This window comes from Equus quagga, chromosome 8 (assembly GCF_021613505.1).
Source record: "Equus quagga isolate Etosha38 chromosome 8, UCLA_HA_Equagga_1.0, whole genome shotgun sequence".
In the NCBI taxonomy this organism is placed as follows: Eukaryota; Metazoa; Chordata; class Mammalia; order Perissodactyla; family Equidae; genus Equus; species Equus quagga.
The window spans coordinates 62,931,684-62,957,338 of record NC_060274.1 but is presented as its reverse complement, the minus strand read 5'-3'; the positions used below and the strand labels follow the sequence as shown (position 1 = coordinate 62,957,338).

Below are 25,655 nucleotides of genomic sequence, written 5' to 3'. Positions count from 1 at the left end.
GTAGTGAACTCATTAAGTGGTAAGATCTGACATGAACTAATCTGGGACAATTTAAGACTTTGTTTATTCTACTTTGTGTCAATATTCACATGTATGCTTGAAGACTTATTATGTGTTTGATTAAGAGCTACTATCAGACCTCCCTAGGGTTGATATATGAGATATCTACAACTTTCTTCCATCCAAGACATTCTGAACTCCAAAAGATGTCAGGTCTCAAGAGATTTGCAAAGAGATTGTTGATCTGTGTTGCTGTTATTTCATCTGATAGGGTAGTAGAGCCATCTTGTTTTTTATTTGTGGACACAAAACAAACAGTTTGAAAATCTGGATGCTTCATAACACAATGGGATTATATAACATGGTGATCCACCAAGGTTGGTGAATGGATGTTCTGGTTAATCAGATCTTATGATTAGTACAGAGTTGATATATGTGATTATCCATGGATTATAAATTTTTAGAATATGTATCAAGTATTGTCAACCCGAAGACTCCTTTACTAAGTATAGCCTATAATTTTTGAGCACATTCTTTGTGCCAAATACTGTACTAAGTAGTTTACATGAATTTTCATTTAATTTTCAAAATATCCCAGTAAAGTGAATTTTATAATCCTCTCATTTTACACACAAATAAATCGAGAGTTCATGTAGATAGTCAGTGAAACTCAAACCCAAGTCTGGGCGCTCGAAAACCTGTGCCCTTATGTGTGAATTGATTCTTCTTTAATGATTCAAAAATTGTGACCCATGACATTATTGTGTTCTAAAAACATCATTAAGAACACTAATAATAATAATAGTTAGCATTTATTATGTCTTTACTATATGTCATTTTACCAAGAGTAGAATCATAACTCAGCTGTGAGCAAGTGCCAGTTAAAGGGGGTTAATTAAAAACATCTCAACAAACATTGTGTCATTATATTTATTCAGTTTCATTAGATTCGTTACTTTGTGGTTAATGATTCAGGATGAAAGATGAATAAAAGCTTTTTAGGAGACTATGATCCCAGGGAAAGTGGTTGCTCTGGGGGTTAATATATATATCTTTAACTTTTTACCTCAGTTTAGAGTTAATAATGTGCTAGTTCATATAAAATGTAAAAACCTTTCAACCATATAGGTCTATTACTTCCCAATCAATTCTTTAAATAGTAATTTACACATTTGTTCACATCTACATACATTATAGGTCCCGCAAGAAAACTTTATAATTTTTAACCTAAATGCCTAGAAGTATTTTAAAGAGATTAAGTGGGAAAATATATGTTGTATTAGCTGAGATATTTACATTTCCAAGTATTTTCATTCCTTCCTGAAGATCTGAGGTTTCATCTGAAATCATTTCCCTTTAACCTGAAGAATTTTATTTAGCATTTCAGCAGATTTACTAGCTGACAAATTTTCTTAGTTTTTTAAAATTTGAAGGCATTATTTCACCTTCGTTCTTGCAAGGTAGATTTGCTGCATATGGAATTCTGGGTTGGCACTTTTTTTCTTTCAACATCTTGAAGATGTTGTTTCATGAAATTCTGGCCTCCATAGTTTCAGATGGAAAGTCTGTGATCATTTGAACCACTGTTCCCCTGTGTAATAATGTCATTTTTTTCCTGACTGCTTTTAACATTTTAATATATATATATAGTATCCTGGACATTGTCAGTGTTATGTTGTACATTCTGTTATAGTCTTCTAAAAGTTCTGACTTTTTTGTTTATTTTAGTAGGAAATAAACTTGATTGGAACTCAAACTTTAAACTCTGTCTCTTGTGTGGCAGCTAAAATCATAGTTAAGTTCTTACATCTTTGTCTGAATTTTTCTGACACATGCATGAGTTGAGAGTCAGAGATTAAAAATATGCATTAAGGAGCTGGCCCAGTGGTGTAGTGGTTAAGTTTGTGTGCTTCACTTCAGTGGCCTGGGGTTCACTGGTTCAGATCCTGGGCGTGGACCTACACACTGCTCATCAAGCCATGCTGTGATGGCATCCCACGTATATTGATTTCTAGCTTAATGACATATTAGTCAAATAATTTATTCTGATTCAATCCTTTCAAATTTATGTGAGATCATATGGTCTATTTTGATAAATGATTCATACACACCTGAAAAGAATGTGAATCCTGTTGTGTTAGATGGAGTTTTCTATTTAGTTCAATTAGGTCAAGTGTGGTAACTGTGTTATTCAATTCTTCTATATCCTTATTAATATCTTTGTCTGCTGTCATTATTACTAAATTTTGTTAACATGTCCAACTATTATTGTGGATTATCTGTTTCTCCTTTTAGCTCTTTCAGTTATTGATTTACATACTTTGACACTCTGTTACTAGGTGCATGCAAATATAGATTATTATAGTCCAGTTTTGAATTGACTATTTTTATTTATTTTATTTTATTTTTTTTGGTGGAAAAGATTGGCTCTGAACTAACATCCATGCCAATCTTCCTCTACTTTTCTTTTGTTTTTATGTGGGATGCTGCCACAGCATGGCTTGATGAGTGGCGTGCAGATCCACACCTGGGATCCAAACCTGTGAACCCCGGGCCACTGAAGCAGATCACGCAGACTTAACCACTATGCCACTGGGCTGGCCCCTTTTTCTTTTGTGAGAAAGATTGGCCCTGATCTAACAGCCATTGCCAGTCTTCCATTTTTTGCTGAGGAAGGCTTGCCCTGAGCTAACATCTGTGCCCATCTCCCTCTATTTTGTATATGGGATGCTGCTGCAGCATGGCTTGATGAGCAGTGTGTAGGTCCACACCTGGGATCCAAAGTGGTGAACCCTGGGCTGCCTAAGCAGAGCATGCGAACTTAACCACTATGCCACTGAGCTGGCCCCCTTGAATTGACTATTTCTTTAAATTACATTTCCATGTCTTTTTTAATTTCTTCTTATTTTTTCCTTAAAGTTTACTTTATTTGATTTTAGTATAGCTACTATACTTCTCTTTTGGTTAGTGTTTGCATATCACTCTTTTTCCATATATTTCTTTCAAATTTTGTTTCTCTATATTTAAGGAGGGTGTCTAGTAAGCAATACACAGATTTTAAAAAATCTGTTTTGAATAATTTTGTCCTTTCATTGGAGTATATAGCCCATTTATATTTAATATAATTACTATTATATTTGTGTTTACATTTACTATATTAGGCTTGATTTTAATTTACTTCCTCTTGCCTTTGTCTCCCTCTTTTCCTCCTTTCCTAACTTTATTTGAATTAGTAAGTATATTTTGTTATTCTCTTTCTGCTTTTATTAGCTTGGTAGTAAAACATTTAAAAATATTCTTTTGTGGTTAATTATAGATTATAACATGCACCCTTGAATTATTACTGTCTACATTAAGTTAGAATTTACCTTGAATTAGTACTTTTCCTACTTTCTGGACGATGCAAGGATCTCACAAACATTCTGATTCTATTAACTCTCACCTTTTGTGCTGTTGCTGTGATATCTATTAATTTCCATATATTTTAAATCACAGAAAATACTTTTTGCAAATCACATATGTGATAAGGGTTAATATCCAAAATGTATAAAAAAACTTATGCAACTCAACAACAACAAAACAAACAACCCAATTAAAAAATGGGCAAAGGATCCAAACAGACATTTTGCCAAAGAAGATATACAGATGGCCAACAGGCACATGAAAAGATGTTCAGTATTACTAATTATTAGGGAAGTGTAAATCAAAACTACAGTGAGATATCACCTCACAGCCATCAGAATGGCTACTATTAAAGACACAAGAGATAACAAGTGTTGGAGAGGGTGTGGAGAAAAAGGAACTCTCATACACTGCTGGTGGGAATGTAAACTGGTACAGCCACTAGGGAAAACAGTATGAAGATTCCTCAAGAAGATACAAGTAGAACTACCATATGATCCAGCTATTCCACTTTTGGGTATTTATCCAAAGAACATGAAAACACTACGTTGAAAAGGTATTTGCACCCCTATGTTCATTGCAGCATTATTAACAATAGCCAAGACTTGGAAACAACCTAAATGCCCATCAGTGGATGAATGGATAAAGAAGATGTGGTATATATACACAATAGAATACTACTCAGCCATAAAAAAAGATGAAATCTTGCCATTTGTCACAACATGAATGGACCTTGAGGGTATCACGCTAAGTGACATATGTCAGATGGAGAAAGTCAAATATGGTGTGACTTCACTCATAAGTGGAAGATAAAGAAACAACAGCAACAAACAAACACATAGATATAGAGATTAGATTGGTGGTTTCCAGAGGGGCAGATGGGGAGGGAGGAGGGTGAAAGGGGTAATAAGCACTTGTGTATGATGATGGATGGTAATTAGTCTTAGGGTGGTGAACATGATGTAGCCCACACAGAAACTGAAATATAATGATGTATGCTTGAAATTTATGTAATGTTATAAACCAATGTTACCTTAACAAAAAAATAAATAGAATGCTAAAAAAAAAGTATGATAAACATCAATGTGTAGTTGTAATTTAAGGACAACAATTATATGTAATTACACAAAATGAAAAATTCCTTAAACTCTAATAAGTAACTTGTAAATTATTTACAAAATTCAAAAAATCAACAAATGTTACTTTAGATTTACTTACATTCGGAACTTTTGGTGCTTTTCCTTAATTCCTATATCACAAAACTTCTATATGGATCACTTTCTTCCTAATCGAAAAACACTTGCTAGTATTTCTTTTAGCTAATATCTACATTGAATTCTCTCATTTTTGTTTTTATTTTTGAATTTTAATTTAATTAAGTTTACAGTAGCTTTATTGAGATATAATTCATATACCACAAAATTCACCCTTTTAAAGTATGACAATTCAGCAGTTTTTATTATATTCACAGAGTTGTAAATATACTAATTTTATTATATTTACAGACTTTTAAATATTGTCTAAATTTAGAATATTTTCACGACCCCTGAAAGAAACTCTGTACCCATTATCAGTCAGTCTATGTTTCATTTCCTCCCCAGCCCTTGGTAACTGATAATCTACTTTCTGTCACTTTGATTTTGCCAACTTTCAAAATTTAGTATACATAGAATCACACAAAATATGACCAATGTGTGGCTTCTTTCACCCAGCATGGTATTTTCAAAATTTATCCATGTGTAGCATGTAGAAGTAATTCATTTCTTTTTAACCAAATGCTCTTCTATTGTATAGATATACCATCTTTTATATTGACACATCAGTTGGTGGACATTGGGAGTTTCTACTTTTTGGCAGTTATGAATAATGCTGCTATGATCGTTCATGTACACATTTTGCTGTGGACATATGTTTTCAATTCTCTTGGATATGTATACCTAGGAGTGGAATTACTGGGTCATATATTTAGTACCAAGTTTAACTTTTTGAGGAACTGCCAAACTTTTTTCCGAAAGTGGTTGCAAAATTTTATAATGTCACCAGAAATGTATGAGGGTTCCAATTTCTCCACATACTCACCAAAACAAGTTATAGTCTGTCTTTTTATTTTAGTGATATTAACGGCTAGGAGATGGTTTCTCATTGTGATTTTGATTTGCATTTGAGTGATGATTTTGAGCATCAGGTGCTTATCAGTCATTTGTATATTTCCTTTGGAGCTGTATCTATTGAAATCATTTGCCCATTTTTAAATTGGGTTATTTGTCTTTTTATTCTTAACTTGTAAATGTTATTTATATATATTCTGGATGTGTCCCTTATGAGATACATGATGCTAATTTTTTCTCCCATTCTGTGAGTTGTTTTTTTCATTTTCTTGATGATGTTCTTTGAAGTGCAAACATTATAATTTGATAAAATCCAATTTATCTATTTTTTTCCTTTTGTCTCTTGTACTTTTGGTAGGATATCTAGAAATCATTGACAAATCTAAGATCTGGAAGATTTACACCTATGTTTCCCTCTAAAGTTTTGTAGCTTTAGCTTTAGATTTAGGGCTGCAATCCACTTTGAGTAAATTTTGAGTTAGAGGTTCAACTTTATTCTTTTGCATGTGGCTATGAGGTACCACTTTTAAAATGACTATTCTTTTCCCATCGAATTGTCCCCATTGAATTTTCTTTCTGACTTTCCATGTGGATGTTTTCTAGTTTCTCTCTTCCAGTTTACTAAACTTTGTTTTTGTCTTATCTTTTAAAGTCACGTATTGGATTCATAATTTCAATTATTGTTTTTTCAACTATACACTTTCTACTTCATTCTTTTTAGTAGATTCCTGTTTTCTTATAAATGCTCCATTATTTTCTCTATTTTGATGAATATATTAAACATTGTTATTTTAAAGTCTCTAATCATAACTCCAATATTTGGGTTACCTTTAGTTCTATTTCTTTTTCTTTTTCTTTTTCTTTTTTTTTTTTTGAGAAAGATCAGCCCTGAGCAAACATCTGCTGCCAATCCTCCTCTTTTTGCTGAGGAAGACTGGCCCTGCGCTAATATCCATGCCCATCTTCCTCTACTTTACTTTTTATTTATTTATTTTTTTGAGGAAGATTAGCCCTGAGCTGACTGCTGCCAATCCACCTCTTTTCACTGAGGAAGATTGTCCCTGAGCTAACATCCATGCCCACCTCCCTCTACTTTTTTTATATGTGGGACGCCTACCACAGCATTGGCTTGACAAGTGGTGCCATGTCTGCACCCGGGATCCGAGCCAGCGAATCCCGGGCTTTCAAAGCTAAACATGCGAACTTAATCGCTGAGCCACCGGGCCGTCCCCCATTTAGTTCTATTTCTATTCTCAAGTTTTTCCTAACTTTTTTGTTATATGTTCCAATTTCTTGTTTTCTCTAGTAATATTTGATGGACTATTGCACATCCTGAATGAAAAATTGTAGAGGTCCTAGATGATGATGCCATTCCCTAAAGACAATTTAATTTCATTTTGACAGGAAGGTAGTGATATGGCAGATCATCCTGATTAGTCAAGAGTGGAGTCTTTACTTTGATGGGACTCGTCTAGTTCTAATTTGCCTTCATTCCTAGAGCATAGCTCTTATTTCTAGGGTATAGCCTTTCAATGGTCTTAAGTGGAATCATGAGGTGTTCCTTACATCCCCTCTACTCTAGTGAGCGCTGAATTATAATCCACCCATCCTCAAGACCATACTGCCAAATCTTTGCCTATCTCTTTATTATTATCACTACCTTTGGCTAGTTTTCCAGGAGTGTTGCTTTGTGTATGCGCAGTTTTGGAGATGGCAAACTCTTTGCAGGGAAATTGCATGCAGAATTTCAGGCTCATTTTTATGCTTTTTCCCTTCTTCCTCAAGTCTTAACCCCTTTGGCTGCCCTCAACTCCAAATTCTCTCTCTTCAGCCCAGTAAGAGTGCTGCCAACCAAGTTCGTCTTTCTGTCTAGCTTCTGTTTCTCTCTGCGGCAAATCTGCAGGTGCCTTGTGGGAAAACGCAGCGCAGAGGCTCCCCTCAGTGTGCTTACCTTCTCTCCAGGGCTGCTGTTTCTCAGGTCCTGCCTGCCGTCAGGACTCCCTGATGTCAAAATGTTGTTTCATGCATTTTATGGTTGATTTTGGCAAAAGGATTATTCTGATATATGCTTTTATGTAATAGTTGGAAGCAGTTTCCCCAGCTTTCTTTGGAAAAATATACAAAGAAATCCCTACGTTTCACTGTAATGTAATTCTCTCATATCAACAAGTAATATTTTTTTAAAAAAACCAGATACTTTCCTGGTATTATAATTTAGTGTTTTATTTGTGACCAAAAGACTCGGGATCAAATAAATCCCAAGGAGAACCCCCCAAAATTATATATCAGTGCTATAAAATTTACACAAAGATGTGATAATTTGAAATTGTAAAAGCAGGCTGGGTTTCTTTGTGCTATATATAAAAGACCTCAGCATATGTGATATGTAATATATTAAAGGAAAACTTTATTGTGCCAGTATTTTGTCTATAGTTAATATGTCAGTTACCTTTGGCATTTGATTCACTATATTTTTGTTTGTCTTAGAATGCAAAAAATATTTCAAGAATGACAATTTGTGTGGCCCAGGTCTCTTTAAAACATCTCTAATAGAGTTTGAACTCCTTGCCACATTTTTTTCTCAGTAAGTTTTCTTGAGAATTAACCAAATACTTTGTTGATCTTAGTTCTACCCAGAAACATTGCAGCACGTAGAAAAATATTTATTGACATTGCTGTTGATGACCATCAAGGTGTTTCTTCCACTGAGCATTATTTTTAATGTAATGATTGACAAAATATTTCTCTCTGTCTTTAGCTTTGCCTAAGTTTTTGCAAACTATATCTACTAAGTATCAGAACAGGAACTTAGCATTTCTGCCTACTCACTGTCATTGATACTTTGACAATTATCAAAAGCCTTGACATTTTATTATAATCCACATGAATGATAAACATTTCCTCTAAAACAGACCCTTCAACTTGACTTATAGAATTGCAGAAAGAGCTGTGACAGTTTAAAAATTGTATTCAAGTAATATTTGGACTGGGAAATTTAAGACTTTAGAATAAGCAAAGGAGATTACTGTCTATATATTTAATGCAATGCTAGAGCCTTTGGGGATTATCTGAACCCTTAGGGATATGCAACTTTGTCTCTGACTGAGCTGTTTTACTACTCTGCACAGAGTAAAGTTAAGTTGTAGAAAATGGACAGCAATGCAAATAATTCTTGTCTATAGACATGCAAAGAAATTCTATCTAATGGAGGGAAAACATTTTCCCTTCTGTAGAAAAGTGAATTTCGCAAATTCATCTCAATTTTCCAGTTTCATAAGTGTGTCTTCCTTGAGGTCTCCTTGTGAACCCATTGAAATAGGCCCCTCATTTAATTAATGGGATAAATAACATCTTTGACATGTGTTAATTTTACATTTGTATGAGAGTCATGATTTTATCTTCTTTTGAAAATTATCATCTAACATAATGCTTCCTGGGGCTCAGTCACTTATGGAAACTCTTAAGGAAGGGATGAATTCAGGTGTGGATGGAATTAAGGCAGATTTGAATGGGTGGAATGATGGTCCGTGAAAGTGCTTCCTTCCTCTCCAGGCTTAAGATATAAGCCCACTCAACGTAGGAAATAGGGCTAGAAGATCATAGAGGTTGCTCCAAGGTTTGTTGTTGTAGTTTGTTTGTTTTAGTAGTGCCTATACGAAACCTGTTTTTATATTAAATCTGTTACATATGCTGTAGTCATTTTTAATGTGATATGCTGTTCCACTTTTTATTTCAAAGTCTGTAGATTGGTTCCTAAACTAAAACTACCCACACTTCTGATAGCAACTATCAATATAAGAGGTGTTGGAATACTAGGGGCATGAATTATTATATGTTCGCAAATCATTCTGACATAAGACAGTCTCTTAGGCCACTTATGAAATAAAATCTTCTTCAGTTCTCTACCCCTTCCCCTGAAGCAGAAATGCAAGGAGTGGTTTCCCCATCATGACTACCACACTAGTTGTCCAGGATTTCACCTCTTCTGTCTTGGGTTTAGGGTCCTGAAGTATCACCATCAGGAGGGAGATTTCCTCCATGGGTTATTCAGACAGGGCTTCAGAAGCTCTATAACCCACAAGGCATCATCACTGCTCAAATCAATAGCGAAGTACAGGGTTCTAATTAAGCCCTTTCTCGTTCTGAAAGTGCAAATCAACTGGGGTAGTAACACTCTCACTCAAGGCTCCTGCGTACTCATCTACCCTTCACCATCTGGGCCCTGAAATAGTGCTCTTGGCAGTGGTTCTTAACTAGGTCTACCCGCTTATTTTGTCTCAGACAGCAAGCTCTCTTCTTGGGCTCCAAAGCTCCTGGGTGCCTTCTGTTCCCACCTTTCATTTACTCATCTCTTTCCAACTTCCTTTTAGCCAGGGATGGGGGGAAGGTGTTGGGATAATCCACTCCTTTCTATCCAGACTTCCATCACAGGTACTTTCTCTTCCTCAAATTTAGTTCTCTTGTTTTTTCCCCCACAATATACTTTGGTGTCTCCTTACCCTTAATGGCTGAATCATTAACAACCAAAATATTAGTTCTTTTTCTTAATATTCAAACCCTGCCCATATGCAAGGGAAAATATTTGCATTCCATTATTCTCTGCATGAAAGAAAAGAAACAATTAAATAGTTTGTTTGCATTTTATGGTAGTCATAAAATTGGAATTCTGCAGAAAAATACTTGATTGGGAAGCTTTAGGAGGTAGAAAAAAGACATTGGAGCTGAAAAGCTTGCCTCATTACTCTTTACTCTTAGGTTCAGAATGTGGGAGAAATACTGTACAGGTCTACAATCCCTGTAGAAACTACTTGAGGTCTGGTGTGTGTTTTGGAGTTCAAAAATTTTTACATTTCAGAATAATAACATAAATTCATATACCATGTTATCATATAACTTCTTCTAGAGGGGCCTAGGATAGCACTGCTTACTTAAAAATGTTAATTATTTTTGCCACCAACATATGAATATTCACACTCTGTGGAATAAAGTCTTTCAAAGGCTTCTTGTCAATTCAGAAGAGCTTTTGCTACTGAATGATTTCAGATGAGATCATATTTTGTTGGTGAATGAATTTAAAAGTTACTTTAGATTTTCAGAGCTTCCTGGGTGTTGCAATTGCGAGTAAGAGATTTGGACTTACATTTCCTCAATTTTAAGTGCCATCAATTATAAAATGCACTATCCATGTAATGATGGTTTTGAAAGCCAAAAAAATAAATGTTCTATTTATGGTTATTTCATATGTTTTTACCTTTTTTTTGCTATCTTAGTTGTATATATCTAATTTCATTGTGTTGTGGGCAATGAACATGGTGTGCATAGTATCATTTTTTTTGTATTTGGTTGAAACTTCCTTTGTGGGCAGCACATGGTTATTTATTGTAAATTTCTTATTTATATTAGAAAAGAATGTTTATTCTCTGAGAGTGCATGTGTATGTATTCATATATATATGTATACATATCTACACATACACTAGTGTGTGTGTATGTATGTGTATAAGTATATACATAGAAACATGTATATATTTATATCTATTAACAAATGTTGTGTTATTTACACATTGTCCACACTTATTTTGAATCTGATTGATCTTTTGCTATCTGAGAGGCATCTTAAAGATTCCTACTATAATTGTATAATTATAGTTTCTCTTTGGAGTTCTGAATATTTTTTTCTTTCTGATAAATGTTATATTGATTGGTGATTAACATTTTATGGCTTTTTATATGACTGAAGTCATTCCCTCATTTCTAATGACTTTTGCCTTAAATTCTTTTTTTATCTGACACTATCAAGTGTCTTGATAGTGCCTGGTAGAATTTGCCTGGTATGTTTTTTCCTACTTTTTAAAACCTGCCCCCATGTCATTTTGTTTAAGGTGTGTCTTATGTCTATAACACTAAATTTTTAAATAAAGGCTTAGTTTAAATTTATTTTGAGAATTTAGTCCATTCATATTATTGTAATTACTGATATGTTTAGAATTATTTCTGCTCTCATCTTGAATTTTCAATTTATTATGTCTCATTTTTTTCCCCTGATTTTCTTTTATGTTACATTAAATAAGGGGTTTTCCATTTTTTCTTCCTGTTAAATTTTTCCCCCAAACTTCGAAATAAGGCAGAATAAAGTATATCCTTTCATGTCATACGAGGGGACACAAAGGACGATCCATAGATTGCTTTATAATCTAGGGAAATGTACCAGTGCTTAACTTTGCTCTTTACTATTTGACTAGAGTCTGGACACTTTGAAGTTACATGTTAATTTATAGATTTGTGTCTATTATAAATGATAACTCTCCCCATTTTTTTTTTTACATTTAGATATTTTATTTAACTAATCCCCATTTTTTTTTTGCCCCGTAGTATACTTTGTATTACTAAAGTATACTTTTCAAAAACGTAAAATCGTGACTCTCATAAAAAATGGTTACTTGTCAAAGATTTTATTCAACTTATTTATTAATGAGGGAACCAGTAAGATATTAAGACAAGTTCAGAGAACTTTTAAGGAGCTATGTATTTATACCTATTTAATTAAATGTTATTAGAATAAACCTTCTGGGTGAAATAGCAAACTGGTTAATGTTCTACAGGGCAATAAACCATAACTTTGAGGTTATATTTTCTAACAAAAATTATTTACATTTCCACTGGAAAAAAAAGTGCAAGTTAATATGTAAATTAAATATGCATTTGTAAATTCACTAAATATGTAAACTCACACAGTCTGGGACCTTTAATCAGTAATAAACAGTGAATCAAACAAAGTATATTTCTCTCTATTGGGGTTTGATAAACTACAGCCTGCAGGGCAATCTGACCCACTATGGGCCAAATTCAACCATTCCTATTAGTTTGTTATCTATGGCTGGTTTTGTGTGACAACAGCAGGGTTGAATAGTTGTGACAGGGACCCGGTGACCTGTAACATCAAGAATATATACTCTGTGGTCCTTTACAGAAAAAGCTTGCAGAGCCCTGATTTAAATTATCCCTGGGTAGATCTTGGCTCTTTGTTGACACTGAAAGGATGTGCTACCTTATTTCCAAGTTTTGGATAATTTTTCTTAATAGTATCCAACGGATCGATTTTATTCTAACATTTTCAAAATGTTTAAAAATAAAAGTTTATAAATGTTTATGTTCTTTCTGTATTTCTGAGTCACGTTTTTTTTTTGTAAAGAATTTTTTTTTTTCCTCCTCAAAGCCCCGCGGTACATAGTTGTATATTCTTCGTTGTGGGTCCTTCTAGTTGTGGCACGTGGGATGCCGCCTCAGCGTGGTTTGATGAGCAGTGCCATGTCGGCGCCCAGGATTCGAACCAACGAAACACTGGGCCGCCTGCAGCGGAGCGCGTGAACTTAACCACTCCGCCACGGGGCCAGCCCCTGTGAGTCATGTTTTTAACTTTTTAAAAACTATAGATTGATGCTTCCATTTTTCTCTGTTATCCTCACATTTTTAGCATATACTTAAACTTATATTTTATGAAGTTACTTAGTGTCTCAATTTCCCCCTTACTGCTTAAAAGACGAGAATCTAGGGTTGTTGCATCCTTTTTCTTTTCTTTTTTACTCACCTGTAGTCCCTAACTACTGCCTCACTAAGACTAATTTTTCTATCATTTGCGATTGTAGTTCCAGTTTTTCATTGAAGTCAAGTTTTAAAAATAATCATTACTTGGGGGCCAGCCCTGTGGCACAGAGATTAAGTTCACATGTTCCGCCTCAGCAGCCTGGGGTTTGCCAGTTTAGATTCCCAGGTGTGGACCTACACACTGCTTATCCAGCCATGCTGTGGCAGGTGTCCCACATATGAAATAGAGGAAGATGGGCACGGATGTTTGCTCAGGGCCAGTCTTCCTCAGCAAAAAGAGCAGATGTTAGCTCAGGGTTGATCTTCCTCAAAAAAAAAAAAAAATCTTTACTTGTATGGATATAACCATGATGATTTACTAGCCCTCTATGCTTCTCACATATCACTAATTCCTTCTAATCTATTTGGGGTTGTTTGGTGTTTTGCTATTAGCAATTATTTCAAGGACGGCCAATGAACGGTAAACTGAGTTCTATGTACAGAAGTGCCTCATTTCACTTTTTGGTATAAATTTGGCTGAATACAGATTTCTGTTTTCAAAGTTATATTCTTTTAATATTCAGATAATGTTAAACTCAAATTGACACTGAGGTAAGATTACAATCCAATCCACAGAGTCCATTCAGATTTTGTCAAATATCCCAACAATGTGTATATGTATTTGCATTTTTCCCCCTTTATTGTTCAGGATAAGATGTATTTAATTGTCATGTGATTTTAGTCTCCTTCAGTCTGAAGCAATTCCTCAGTCTGTCTCTGTCTTTTATGATCTTGAGAGTTTGAAAGAATATAGGACATTTGTTTTTAGGATGTCCTTCCTGGTCTAATTGATGTTTCTTTGTGTTCAGACTTACACCTAGCATACTGGGTAGGAATACCACAGAAATGATGCTGTGCTCTTCTCAGTTTCTAATATCTGGAGGTACATAGTGTCTACCTGACCCTCTTCTGATGATGCTGACCTTGATCATGTTGGTTTCCACAAGATTTCTCCATTATAATGTCATCATTTTCTCCTTTGTAATTGTTAGGTATATTGGAAGAAGATATTAGATTATACTGATAGCCTGTTCATCAAACTCAGGAGACTTAGCATCTCTTGACTATGCCCATCTAGATCAGTTACTTCTATAATGGTTTCTATAGGGTAATTTTCTATTTCCGTCTTTCAGCATTGGTTAACAGGATTTCTACTAAGGAAGAGCTTGCTTTCAGCACCCTTATATGTATGTCTGTATCAACACAGGAATTTCTATTTTGTTCACTGGGTTGTAATCAATTCCTATCGTTATTTTAATGTTTAAATTGTTCAAGATTTGGCCAGGGGGGAGTCCTTCAAAGCTGGCTTCTGTGACATTGTGACATGCCCAGTTATTCTTTAAGTACCTTCTTACATTCTGGCACACCAAGATATTCCAGGGTCATCTTGCACACTTTCTTGCTCCCATCCTGAATTCAGTTATTTCCTCAAGGATCTTGAGTTCCTTTTAAAGGAAGATAGAATTTTGAAACTAAAATCTGGGCACTCACTTGTGTCCATTGTTCAATGACACTGAAGAGGAGGAGAAATAGAAGGGTTTTCTTCTTATCCTTCATGTCTGAAATTTTACTCTGATGTTTCTAGACTTGGATTTTTTCTCATTGAATGATTTTTCTGTTAGCACTTGGCGAGCTCTTTCAACAAAGGAATCTTGTCATTTAATTCTTAGAAATTCTTTGCCTTTATTTCTCCAACCATAGCTATTTTTTTTTGTCTTTCTTATTCTCTTATGGGAATTCTTTAAGTCAGACATTAGAACTGCTGAATCTATTTGCTATGTCTCTTAGAATTCTCTCTAGAGTTTACACCTCATTACCACTGTTTTACGTTCTGAAAAAATTCCTCAGCAATGTATTCCAGCTCACCAATTTACTCTGCAGTAGATCCAATATATTTTTCAGTCTATTTATTAAGTTCTATATTTTAATGAGTGTATCTTTCATTTTTAAAAGCTTTAACTGGTTATTTTTATTACTACTTATTCTTGTTTCATAGCCACTTGTTCTTGTTTTTATGTATTTGATTAAGTTCCCTGCTTTATCTCTCCTACAGAATTAAATATTCTTTGAAGACACTTCTATTAACTCAGTTCCTCAGGTGTAAGTTCTTTCTTGTGAATTGAGGGCCTGAGTTTGTTGACAATCTTTTATGGTATTGCCGTGGGATTAGTAAATCTTATTTAGACATTCATCTTCTGTAACAGAATTCCCCTGCATATATGCTGGGCTGTGGCAGTCTCCTGCATGGTATCCTAATTGACGCCCAGTGGGGATGACGTAGTTCTCCTGATACAACATGATGTGGCTATAGCAAGGGCAGGATTTTCTTTCAGGATGCGTGTCCTGACTTCTTAGCACAGCAGCTGTGACATGCTCCAGATGTAAAGGCCCCAAAGATTTCCTTTCAATAATGACCCCCAATTATGATAGCTTCCAACACAGTGGATGACTCTTAATCTTATGGCTGTGATTTTGGCTCACTGCTATGGCTGTCAGTCTTTCATTCAATGACACCTCACTGTTTCATGCCCACCAAAAGTTTCCTTTCTCTCAAGACCCTTCCTTCCTTCCTTCTTTTTCTTCCTTCCTTCCTTCCTCCCTTCCTTTCTTCCTTTCTTTCTTTCTTTCTTTCTTTCTTTCTTTCTTTCTTTCTTTCTTTCTTTCTTTCTTTCTCTGGTTTTATGTGTGAGGAAGTGATATCAGCATGTGTTAGTCTGCATCTTGAAACCAGAATCTATAAATAAAATTTAGTACCTGTATGTTAATAAATTTATGTAAACAATTACATTTTATCTTTCTTTTCATAAAGATTCAATCTAACTCTTCTCCATATTTGGAGTCTTAGGGCTCTTCGAATCATTCTCTCCCATGGGCAGTCATATACTATAAATGGAAAATACTTCCTAGAAGACAAACTTCTTTAACACATTTGGGTTCGATATGCTGATAGTATAACACGGGAGAGCACTGGGATTTTGTCTGCATTTCCTATTTGATTAAACTCATACTTTCTTTTTATTTTTAATTGAATTACGTATTTCTGGAAGTTAAATGGCTTCTCTTGAAAGTCAGCCAAAGATTTTGACAGATAGCTCTTTGGGGCACCAATCTCTCCTAGCTTTGAAAATTTGATGATCTATTAAAAAGATCTGGCAATTTCTATTGCGTTTGTTGCTTTGCCTGATTCTGCCAGGTAATCTTTACCTTTTCTTATCACAATATTGTTTCATTTCAGTGCTGTTTCTTGATGTAATCATTTTGAAAGAATTTTAAGTTAAAAATTGGAATCTGAATTTAAGTCAACAAGCAGCTGCAAAGTGTGGGACACCTAATGCCAAAAACGGGATCACAACTCCATGGCAAGATTCCTCCTTTACTTGGGTAAGTTTGTCTGTGGGCAGGCAATGCCAGCTGTATCACAACTTACTCCTGAAAGTTTCTTTGGACACAAAGTGTGAAAAAAGTATGCTTTAGTCAAGGAAATATGATATTTTTGTTAAATATCTAATATACTATATTAAAGAGTAGAAACAAAAAGGTTATGGTAAAAAGAAGCAACCCAATTGGTCTCTGTATCAGATAGATCTCCTCTGATTGCATGGGAAAATAAAGTTAACTCCAAATAGCTTAAGAAAAATAATATATTGGCTCTTGTAACAGAAAATCTAGGGGTTTAATACAGGACTCAAATAATATCATCAGGACTTAGTTTTGCCATCTCTCTCCAGTCTGTTATCCCCTGTGTTGGCTTCAAGTTCAAGCCAGCTCTTGGCCTAACTTCTCCAAGGTTCAAGTCCAGAGGAAAAGAGAGAAACTGCCTTCTCTAGCAGTTTCCGCACAAATCCTTGGAGCCATTGTAATGTGACCAACTTGAGTCATGTGGTCCTTGACTCAATCTTTAGGGGATCTGTTGCTCTGACTAGCCAGGGACCTGGATGGTTTGCCACTCAAAATACGCAGATTGAGAGTTGGGGGTGAATAAATAGTTTGCTAAGGAAAACTGCAATTTAACTTAAAGAATCAGGAGACGGATACTGGGTAGTCAAGAACAACCACAAAATGTTTTAAAGATATGATTGGATATGGAAGATACAGAGAGAACAGGCTGAAAACTCCCAACTGTAGAGAGTCTGAAGGTGGCTGTGAGTTTCTATTTGATTACAGAATTTATTAATTTATAAAAATTTTTAAAGGTCTCTAATTAGTCTTCTGTCATCAATCTTACATAATAATTCTATTCTTATATATAGACTAAGGAAAATTTATTTAGGATCAAACTGAAAAAAAAAGAAAGGAAAGAAATATATGGGAGTAAAATAGAAAAAGTAAATGTTTCCTTAATTGATCCAAGTGCACCTTAGACTCTTTTTATTTATTATGATGACCCGGAAAGCTTTAATAATTACATTGCTCCACTTAGTTCTGGTGAGTAGGGAACAGTAGTAAAAAAATTCTGTTTGCTAGAAAACTAAGGGTAAACCAAACTGTATTGTTTGTTGTTCCCATAAATCCTGGATACGGAGTGCTGCTGCTGGTCAGAACCCAATTTTTCCTGTTTACTGAGCCATTTGGTAGCATAAATACATGTAAAATGTGCTTATAGAATGGTATTCTAGCCTCAGAGCTGATGTATTACACCTTCTTCTGAGATCTTAAACGGATAACAATGGAACAGCAAGAAAATCAGGAGCTACTTCCTTTTTTAACCAACAACTCTCTTCGCTTTTCCCTGCCACTCTGCCCCCACACTCACACCATGGGACCAGATAAACCGCAGAACTGATTTGTTCTTCCCTCGGGTCATAAGATCGTAACTATGCTCCAGGATTATCTGTCTTTCAGTTTCACTAAGGCTTTTGCAGTAATATAAGGTGTGGTCTATCTTAAGAGTATGTGCATGATAAAAGGAAATGCTGGAGGACTCTAAAGAAGCCCTAGGAGCAGTCCCTGCAACTGTGGAAAGGGAGCTTCTTTGGGGGAGGTGTCCTTCCTCCACATTTTCGGTGGAGTGGCTAACACAAACCAGGTGTTGTTCAGTGTATAGATTTAACCTAGCCGCCTCAGAGCGCATCCCCTTCTGGGCATGTGTGTGTGAGTGACCTGAAGATGCTCCTAGAATCCTTCCCTCCTCCAGCTCATGAGAGAATGAATAAATAAAGACTTGGCAGCCGTCTCACAGAGGCTGCTGACACCTGCTCTGGACAAATCCCAAGCAGTGTGCTTTCTATCTTCATTGCATGCTCTGCACGAAGGACTAAACTTTGTTTATCCTCCATCCAGCTAAAGAGATTATATTTCATGGCCAGCTGGTTCCTTTTGAGGCAGAATTTGTCCCCTTAAATATAGTACGTACTTGTCTAGGTAAATGTTTAAGTTGTTTAACAAAGGACATAAAACTACTTTTTCTTGGTAGCTTTTTTTCACTTTTCATTAGTCTAATAGGAATTATTCATGTTTGTTGACAAAGTTTTTGATTTGCTCCCCCTCTCAGAACAGTATGGAAAGACCAAATATTTTATTAGTGTAGAAGGAACTCTTTCTACTTTATCATTATTCAGAGCACTGTCCTCTTGAGGCTGTGAGTAAGATCATGATAGATCTAGAGTTATTGGCTTTCAATTAATGTACACAGTCTCAACTAATTTTGGGGAGAGGTTTTTGTCCTTTTGGTGTATTTCCCTTTGATGGTATATAGTACTTTCCATACTCACCTTGCTCACGATAGCCTTGTGTGCTTAGAATAAAAATCTTAAGTCACAGTGAAAAATCGTAAGCAGTATATCTGTTTCTAAAGATCCATAAACATCTCCCAAAGCCCCGCAGTAAATAAGCATAGCATCTATTGCAGCACCTTGCACACAATATGCATTCTGTCTAGCTTATTATTTGAGTGAAAAGACGTAAACAGTTTTGAATTATCTGTGTTGCTATTCCCAAATCAAAAATGGATCGAAATATCAGCTCTTTTCATAAATCTTCCATTATGGGTTATTTTGATGTTCATGCTGCTCATTTTCACGGAGCCCTAGCCTGCCAACGTGGGCTGGATCCTCAGGAATGCAGTGGACTCAGATGTGACAAAGCTTCAGACTGTTTCATTATGGCCAGCTTACCTGGTTTCACATAAAAAAGGGAGCCTGGAAGTGTGAGTCCCTGAAGATCAGAAAGCAGCCACCATGAACTAAGCTAAATGAGACACCTCTGAATTTTTGGGCATGACTGAGAAACTGATGATGCCACAGCTGTGTAGGGAGAATGCGTCGCAGAACGGAGTCAGGCTGTCTAGGTTCAAGAACCAGATCTTTCCAATTCCTAATGTGTCCTTTTGGATAAACTATTGAACATCTCTAAGCCTCAGTTCCCTCACTTCTAAAATGGAGATAATAATAGCATCTAACTCACAGGGTTGATGTGAGGATTAAATGAGATCATGCTACTAAGAGAGCATGGGTCAGAGCCCGGCACCGAATAAGCAATAAATGTTAGCTGTTAAGTCCTGTCTGCCGTAGCTACTCCTTGACTGTCAACTACTAACGCTCTTGGAATCTGCAGTGCTTGTTCTGGCACTTGATCATGGGTTAATTCATCTATCATCACCTGTTGAGGTGATTTTAATCCCCCTCAGATTGCTGAATGTGGCTCACATAGGGTTTAAGAGGGAGAACTGCCCATTTTAGTGCTGCTCATATTAAACAGTAAATGATAAATATTTACTCAAAGCTCTAGGTCAATACCAAAAAAGCTAAAGGAATCTTGTGTTCTGTTAATGGAAAAAAACTGTCCAGCTTATAGAAACCCTGCTTTATTCCTCAGTGCTAGAATATTGAGTTTGAATATGGGAATCTACACTGTGAGAACGACATTGACAACAAGAAGCAGGTCAAGGATGGTCTGAAAAGCAGGAGAAATGGTTGAAAAGACTGGATGGTACAGGGGATGAGAATGTCTCTTTCTTTGGTGGTAGGTGCTGTTGGAGAGGTTTGCAGTTTTTAGATTTCTAGATACAGTCAAGCTTTAATATGAGTCCCGGAGCCTGGACTGAGGGTAGTTACCATCCAGACGCACCACACTTTAGAATCCTTACTCTTGCAGCTACTGTGGCTTTGTTTCTAGGTCAGCTTTATTGTCCTTGTTTTTTTTTTTTTTTTTTTTTTTAGGAAGATTAGCCCTGAGCTAACATGTACCACCAATCCTCCTCGTTTTTGCTGAGGAAGACTGACCCTGAGCTAACATCCAGGCCCATCTTCCTCTACTTTATATGTGGGATGCCTACCACAGCATGGCCCGCCAAGTGGTGCCGTGTCTGCACCCGGGATCCGAACCAGTGAACCCCAGGCCAACGAAGCGGAACATGTGCACTTAACTGCTGTGCCACCGGCCCGGTCCCCTGACCATTTTGTTTTCCCCCAAATAGTTGTCCCTAGAGGCTCCTCAGTCTTTATGAGCTTGAGGGAGTGCCTACCACTTTGCCAGAGGGTCTCAATACTGCTGAATCCTGAGTCAAACTCTTACTATGCCCTGCTCCCCTGGGCTTAGGAAGTTCCAGAGCTGTGGAATAGAAACAGGTGGGAAATTGGAATTAAAATTGCAGATAACCAAGGGACTAGGATTCATGGCCGGTAAGAGAGGACTGGGTTGGACAGAGAGGATTCAAAGCCCCATCTGTCTCAGCGCATGCAGTTGTTTTGAAGAAAAACTCTACAACTTTGCTGCTAAGACTCCTCTCAATTTTAGCCTGCCTCACACTTCAAAGATTCCCTCTCTCTCTCAGGTAATTTTGCTATTTAGTTTATTTTGAGTTACCAGTGCAAAAAAGAGTATGGTGAGCCAGCCCTCATGCCCTAGTGGCTAAAGTTTGGCACTTTCGCTTTGGCAGCCCAGGTTTGTTTCCCAGTCATGGAACCACACCACTTGTCTGTTAGTTGCCATGCTGTGGCCACGGCTCACACAGAAGAACCAGAAGGACTTACAGCTAGAATATACAACCACACACTGGGGCTTTGGGGAGGGAAAAAAGAGAGGATGATTGGCAACAGATGTTAGCTCAGGGCGAATCTATCCCTGAAAAAAAAAAGAGTGTGATTTCTCTACAAAATAAAAGAAATTGCCATATTTATAGTATGTTTGATTTGGAGACTGAGTATATAAATATGTAGATCAAAACTATCAGTGAAAGTGCCAAGAACTGCTTTCTTTCATGATCTGATGTTTGGGATTATTGAATTTCACTCTTAAAAAACCAATTACTTTGATTTTATGTTCATTTTTGTTTCTAAAATCAGAGATAAGTGCAATTTCAGACTGCTATTTGCAAGTACTTCCCTGTGTGGATTCTCCTGCCCTCGCAAGCCTTCTACCGGCCCCACTGCCTGTAACTCTAGTGGTGGCTAAGCTACGTGTTTTGATGTTTTGCTGATAATTCACATTTGCTGTTTTCCCATCACAATTACATTCTCCATTACTTTCATTTTGTTTTGTTTTTTAGCAATAGTTGTAATTCATGTAGTCGTAGGATATTTGTTTGATGTAAACTCTTAGTCCTATCTGGAAATATTTAAAACACTGTGATCTTTGGAAGAACACGAGGAATGATATTTTAACACAAAGCTTTTATTTTCACCGAGCCCACATTAAGCCAAGGTAATTTTGTTCCATTTTGTGCAATGTTCTCACTTGTGATTATTCCTGCAGGTTTCTCCTTTTCTTTTTTTAATGACAACAACTAAAGGGCAACAAACAGCTGCTGGAGTTACGGTTGTCAGACATTTTAGATAGTTTTCTTCTTTGCATGAAACAGTCCTATTGAAAATACCAGGTCGTGTATATGTTGAGATTGCCACCCGCTGGTGAAATAGAGAATTTCCATTTTAATGAGTAATTTAAGAAAACATATTTGTTTTCTGTTTCCAGAGTATGAGTTTGTACGTTTAGGTTCTTTAAAATTTCAGACTTCATTAGAAAAACAACAAATTTCATTGCTATGAAACAATTTAGAGCTCCATTGGAAAAATTAAAAAGTCATCATTATGAAATCACTTAAAAACCTTTATTTACCTGTCTTGTAGCCTCGACAAAGGGGGGAAGTGAAAAAAAATCATGGAATTAAATATGCCAAAGCGCGGTCAGCGGTTGCTGTTGAATACTAAGATTAAGAGGGAGCAAAATAATTTTTGTTGCTTCTTTACACCTTTATTTAGTCACATTTTTTTTTTTGTCCACAGAAAGCTTGTATTGCTTTAAAAGAAAATATAAATCTGAAGAGGAAAAATAACTATATGTGTGTATATGGATCAAAATGTAAGTCTTCAATAACAGGACTTTATGGGGTGTTAAAAAAAGCACCGCCCTAAATCAGTGCCACATTAAACTAGACACACACAAAAGGAGCAAAGGCGCGGAGATTGAACTGCAGCTTTCATCACTCCACTGGCACAAATTTTAAATTCAAATGCATACAGAAGAACTTATTATGTGATAAAGATGCCATTTCAAATTCACGTGCAAGGATGCTTGGTTACCTCACATCATTTGCCAAATAAATTCCAGATGCGAAAAATTAAAAATATAAAATGAAACAAATTAAAAACATATAAATAAATATTTAGGTTTAGCATAAAAGCAAAGGAAAAAATTGTAAAGGAAAATGTTGAAAACTTCTGTGTATGAATATTGCCATAAAAGCAAATGATAAACTGGGAAAAATACTTGTAGCATAGACAACTGACAAAATAAGTGAGACATTTTTTAAAAAGTCTATGAGCATTTGAAAAAGAAAGTTTCATCTTATTACTAATCAAAGGATTGCACATTTTTTAAGATGAAAAATTCAGCTATACAATTGACAATATTTTAAAAAATTTATTACACTCAATGTTGTCAAAAGTACTTTGTAGTATAGAACTATTCTGTTATTTAAAATTATTTCTTTAAAAGATATTCAATAACATAGAAAAATGTTCATATCAAATTCAGATTACAAATAGAGTTTAAATAATAATCCAGATTTATCTCTCTCTCTCTCCAGAAGGATATTACTCGAAAGTTTTAATAGTGACTATTTGTATTACCAGAGTTATTGATGATAATTTCCTTCTTCATTCATTTCTGTATTTTTTAACTTTTTGAAAATGAAACATTGCAAACGTATAAAATGCTCATTAAAATTCCTTTAAAATTAGGGTATAAAATAATACATGTAGTTTGATTATTATTTTACTAAAAATAAAAGTGTGTGTGTATATACGCTGCTCTCTATTTGTAATTCATATATGTAGATTAAAATTATTTCAGAGTTGTGATAGTGGTTATTTGTATGGTCATTTCTATGGTTATAGGTGATTATTTTCTTCATCATTCATTTTATAATTATTTTACTACTGATAAACATTAATATGCATTATATATATTAAGAATCATCTTTAGGAAGATATTTAATGACATGGAAAAATGTTCATGAAGACTTTAGTTATAAAGAGGGAAAAGTATGTGCAGTAGATGCAGTTTGTTGACAATTTGATAGAAGTAGAAGCATGTATCTATTTTATTCATACATGTATATAAACAGATTTTTAAAAACTTGGAAGGGCATGTTCTAAAGTTTTAATTGTGATTATTTATAATACTATGGATCTAGTTGATAGTTTTCTTCTTTATTCATTTTAACTTTTTTAACAAGAAACAATAAAGTCTGTATATATATATCAAATATATACATCAAGTTTTATATTTTAAATATGTGCAGTTTACTTGGTGCTGATTATACCTCAATAAAGCTGTTAAAAATATATAGTATAAAACTGTGCTGTCTAATAAAAAATGGAAACTCTCATCTTTTCTTTCTGAAAAGAAAATATTTTAAAAATGCAGTTTTCACTTTTTATTAGTTCAGTATTCATGTCATCCCATTTGTAGGTATGTAGAATACTCAAGACATTTAAAAATATTTCTTCACTGGCATTTGGCAAGTAATGAATTAGCATGTTAAACCAGTTTACACAAATTTGGATCTGCACATTCATTTCTATGGTGGGAGGGTGGGGAGAGTGGGGTAGAATATTTCCACTTATCAGGATATGTTAGTCCCGAAGAGGAAATTAATGTCATGTGCAAGGAGCCAACTACTTGTGGAAACATTTAGCTGTTTTTTCATCAAAAGAAGATGATTTCTTGTGATTAACAAACAAACAGGCAAGTCAACATGATTCAACTTTTCAGAAGGAAACCACTTACTCAGATATTAGAGTATCTCATTAACACATCCTTGGCTTCAGCAGTAATTTTATTGATTATGTGAACTGTTAAATAGTCTATCTGCAATGCGAATGTAGCTTTAAAATTAAAAACCTGACATCAACTTATTTGCCTTAAGCAACTTCAGAACTAAATTAGATAAAATCCTTGATCTGAGGCAACCAGCCTTTTCTGATAAAGCTTTCAAATATCCATCATATTAAAAGAGTGTTGCTAGGTACATGAAAGATGATGCTAGACAAAAAATGACACTGTCTCAATCATTTTTTAATAAAGGAAAATATACAGATCTCCTGTGTAGCTGCACACTGGCTGACTGGTGGGCAATACTAATATGTGTCCAGACATACAGTGATATATCTGCTAGTCTTGCTGAGCCATGTGGAGACCTTTTGCACAGATGCTCCTGGGTGACAGCTGGCTGTTTAGTCTGTTCCGCCTTACTTGCAAGGCTAGCACTCTACCCAAGCAGCTAATTTTAAAATAGTAATGCATGGCACAGGCCTCAAGAATGAATGAAAATACTCATCCCCGAGGCATGTCATGAGTTGATTATAATAAAAATTGCTTAATTATTTATTGGTAGTTGCTTTATAAATTACTCACTGTGGTTTTGCTGAAGGGTATAAACTGTGAGATGGGAAAGAAGAGCTAGAGAGAGGAAATTGTCAGGGGACACTGTGGGTAAGAGTTTCGTATACCACACAGCAGCCTTTTGACTTTATCCTGTTAAGTGCTGTGGAAACAGAAATCTTTTAACAGGGGATTGAAAGGTCAGATTTGTATTTTCCCTGTATGATGGAAGATGGATTTGAGGGGGGACGGGAAAAGAGGCAGGAAGCAGTTAAGGTGAAAGACCATGAAAGCCTGAAAAGCTGTGGTACAGGTGAAAAGGAGGGGAAGAAGCACCAAAATATTTAAAAGGTAAAGCATGTAGGAAGAACAGTTAGCAGGATTTGGTAGTTGAGTGAATCTGGGGGCCAGACGTAAAGCAGAGGGAAGAAGTGAGTTTTCTTCTTTACATAACTGAGTAGATAGTAACACCCTTAACTGATATTGAAATCGCAGGTGCTGAGGCTGATTAGAAGGGGAAACGTAAGTGGCGGGTTGACCTACTTTCCTAATGGATACATGCAGTCACTTAGAAATTTACAAGAGATTTACAATTTACAATTGTATGGACAGACATACAATAAACAATGACAATAAAATTACGGCCAAAGCCCTCCAACTAAATCACAAAGTCCAGGAA

The 25,655-nt window shown here is 35.5% G+C and overlaps 1 long non-coding RNA gene across 1 annotated transcript in view; it reads left to right on the top strand.

The window, feature by feature from the left end:
* Positions 1-23,294, top strand: part of LOC124244148 (uncharacterized) — a 36,744-nt gene extending 13,450 nt beyond the window's left edge. The window contains exons 3-4 of the long non-coding RNA XR_006889893.1: positions 16,389-16,534; positions 22,375-23,294. This is a non-coding gene — a long non-coding RNA (uncharacterized LOC124244148). The remainder of the gene's footprint in view (positions 1-16,388; positions 16,535-22,374) is intronic.
* The last annotated feature ends 2,361 nt before the right edge of the window (positions 23,295-25,655 follow it).